Source organism: Mesocricetus auratus, unplaced genomic scaffold (assembly GCF_017639785.1).
Source record: "Mesocricetus auratus isolate SY011 unplaced genomic scaffold, BCM_Maur_2.0 Super-Scaffold_100013, whole genome shotgun sequence".
NCBI classification, from domain to species: domain Eukaryota; kingdom Metazoa; phylum Chordata; class Mammalia; order Rodentia; family Cricetidae; genus Mesocricetus; species Mesocricetus auratus.
Window position 1 is genome coordinate 48771887 of NW_024429196.1, and position 3855 is coordinate 48775741.

Consider the following 3855-nt stretch of genomic DNA (forward strand, 5'->3'; position numbering starts at 1 on the left):
TCCTGCTTAATATAGTCTTGGAAGAAGCACTCTTTTTTGTTGAATATAAATAATTTGTGGATTGGACGAATACAGGCTAGCCATGTGAGAGAAATTATTTTCTGTGGATACCAAGAAATGTGACTCTTCCCTAAAATTGATTTTCAAAGTTGGATTAAAACAGACATAATTCTTTTTTATTTGTTTTTCCTGCTTTTATTTTTACAAAAATCACATTTCATCACAGACAATGACAGAAAAGTCTTTCAATTAAAAAAATCTTAATTCTGACAAAATTACATTACTCAGTAGTACTTTAGTGCTAGATATTTGCTCCAATATTTGAGGAAGATGTTTAATAAATAGAAAACTAATGCTAGCTTTGTCAAAGATATCTGCAAAAATATGCCTCATACACCTTTACACATAATATACAGAACTATAAAGTCTGCCAATGTAGAAATTCCCTGAAATTTCTTAATACACTGCAAAATACATAAGGCAAAAGAAAATATCATATATAAATAATCTTCAAACATTCTGGCATGTATGGTGCTTTTCTAGCTAGAGTGCAACTTTATATATGTACACACAAAGGATGTTTCAGACACACATGGAGGAAACAGAAGCACCAATTGTTTTACTCTTGATCACGAAGAGCAACAAGTCTCTGTGACAGTTCTTCCTGCTCCATAGAAGCAACACTTGCACCAACAGGTCCTGTCTGAACCTGTGGAAGCTCCATGTTGAGATCAAGGCTAGCTTCATCTGCCATTTCCTGAAGCAGCATATCCGCTTGGTTCTGTAGTGCTGTTAGGGTTGTAGTACTACTCATTGCATCTTCTATTTGTCTGAACATCCATTGTTTCAAACTGATATTCAAATTTGTCCACTAAGGCTGAAATCTTTTTCAAGATCCGTATGTCTCAATGTAGCATCCATGGATTTAATTATAGCTGCTATGATTTTTTCACCTTTCCCATTGTTACCACAGTTTGTACTCTGGCTGCCAGACCATCAACCTTATTCCTCATGATCAAGAATCTTTTTGCTTGCTCCTTCTATGGATTACGTTTTCAGCATATATTCTTGTAATTTTTATATTGCCTTTCTGAATGGCCTTTTTATCTTGGCCTTTGCACCTTTTTCTTCTTTATCACATTTCTTAGCATTCCTTTTAAGTTCTTATGCAGCAAGCTTCAAGTTAAATAAGCGTTCTTTCTAGCTTTTGAAGTTCCCAGCACCTTGATTACTCCTGTGTATGTTTTAAGGTGGTAAATTTGGGACCAAAGAATCGAGTGAGAGAATCTGAACTAAAAGCTCTACATGATCTCACGAGTTTGCCAGCAGGGAGCCAGGGAAGGGGTCGCTAACACTCAGAAAAGGGCAGGGGTGGCCATGGGGAGTAGGATGTGGGTCTCTAGGGTGCTTGGCAGGCAGCGGTTGTGCCTAGGTTCTGGGGTTTCTAGCCTACTTCCTGTTTCAGTCCGGAACTCGTAAGACAAATAATTCTTAGGCGAATCTATTTTTGGAAACAATGGAAATAAAAATGTTATGATTCCTTTTGACTGATTTTCATTATTGTTTCTCAAAAGTAAATTACAAAATTTAACATCTTTCCTCCACCTACAAACACAGCTCTGTATGCCTCATTTCCCTTAGCACTGCTGTTGGATGTCTTAAATAGTCTGTCACTAAATTCTTTGTTCATCTTGACTTTCATCCTTCTCTTCTAATAGTTTTCATATCTTTATCTCCATGTGCTGGTGTCTTCCTTTTAAATTATCATACTAGTGGTGCCTGCAATACCACTGAAATTTTCTCCCATTTTAACTTAGGGTTTGTAATTAAGTTTTCAAGATATAAGATGGGAACTAAGAGTAAATAATGGTGGTTTAACATTCATAATATGTTAAATGAAGTGTCTTGTTTTCCGCCATGGTAGCAAATATGTGAAATAATTTGGCACTTGTTTGAAGTTCCTCTTCAGGTGTATTACTAGGAGTAGTTTCTAGTGCAGTGAACAGAAACCTAAATACAAAGTTGGCAAAACAATAAAGAAACTATTGGACCACTGAAAATGTCAAGTGGTAACTCCGGCCTTAGGCAGTTAGACTGGGACTCTATATTGTAATCCTGAAATTTTTAGATCCTGTATTTTTCCATGTGTTAGTTTCCTTTGGAGGTGAGTTTTCCACATAGCAACAAAAAGGCTTCAGCAGCTTAGGCTTTATACAAATGTTTGTATAAAGTCATATCTGCCACATGATCTGATATCCGTGCATCCATTCACTTGGAGGCACCAAAGGCTGTTCTGTCCTGAATATTGCTTGAAAGTGTTAGACCTCTCTGTATGAGTGGACTGAATTAAGTGATGTCTGAAGACACTTATGAAAGAGTCAGCATCTGCAGTGCAGGCATGGATTTATGCTGGTCACTGAGTCAGTTGCTGGATCTTGTACACATAAGATGGGGTAAAACTAAAACTGAGTAGATTACATCAGTCACCCACATAGATAAGAGAGGCAGAGACTCTCATCCTAACTGTATAACCATCTCCTAGAGAGCAAATAGCTTTTCCCACAAGTGACAGGTGAGGAATCAAGTAGCCATGTGCCCTTTGAGAATGAGGTTACAAGTTCTGCTCCCATTTTGCAGTCTCAATGCTTTGGAGATGTCACCTCACATCTCAGGACTTTATGTGTGGACTCATAAAACAGGTATAATTCTAGAATCTATTCTTAAAAAGGAGATGATGAATGCCTGCTAAGGAATTCTGTGGACTACTACAAGTTTAAAATAAGTAAATAACAAAGAAAAACCCACTTTATTAGCTTGATCTAATGTTGTGATTCTTAGCATTAGTTAAATGAAACATAAAGAAACAGAAGTACATCAGACAGTTAATGAAACTGGGAAGCTTTGAGTGTGTGTCACAAATGAAGCAAATGTTTGTATAAAGTCAGTTTTACAGGATTTTTCAATGTGTTTTGAAACCAAGTACAAAAATTTTAAATAGCTATCACTAAGTTACAGATGATTCCGTAGTCAAAATATTTGAGAAATATTAATTTAAACAAGGAAGATTGAATTGAATTCTTGCTATAAGAAATTTCAGAATATTTAATAGGCTAAAACTAATTGTGAATCTTTATGTTTCATTTTTACTCAAAATGAAATCGCTGAAGAGAGATCAAATTTCAAAAACAATTCTCAACTTCTGTAATTATGCCTTCTCACCAATGCACACAGTCCCAGGAGACATTTGCCAATACCTAGAGACACTTTTAATTTCTACAGGTGAGGTAGATGATATTGGTCCTACTAAATATCTTGCAATAGAAACAGTCCTCCCCTAACAAAGAATCACCCTGTCAAGATGTCTGTCTACGTTTAGTTAAGAAAGCATATCCATGTAGTGGGTGCATGTGTGTGTGTGTGTGTGTGTGTGTGTGTGTGTGTGTGTGTGTGTGTGTGTTCATTCATGCATCCATATGCATGGAGGTCAGAGGACAGCCTTCAATATTGGACTTTACCACATTTACCTGCTTTATAAGGTCTTAGGAAGAATTAAGTGATAGTGTATTTCTAAAATACATAAAGAGTACCATAGACAGTAAGGAATGATGATTTTCTTCCTTAACAAAAATTCCGTGGTCCACACTCCTATAATGGATCCCAATAAGAAAAGCATGAATGATTGATTTTTTCATGCTTTCTGATACATATCCCATGCTAACTGAGTCTAGGCTAACTGATTAGATGCTTACAGAGATTTTGCTGTCCTGATCTCCCAGCTCTGGGCTTACAGGCATGTGCAACTGTATACAGCTTTACATGGGCTTTGAAGATCTAAACTTATGTCTTTACATTTGC

General features: G+C 36.5%; 1 pseudogene; it reads right to left on the reverse strand.

The window, feature by feature from the left end:
* Window positions 1–619: 619 nt before the first annotated feature.
* On the reverse strand, window positions 620–1690 carry LOC101824926 (annotated as a pseudogene).
* Window positions 1691–3855: the final 2165 nt, after the last annotated feature.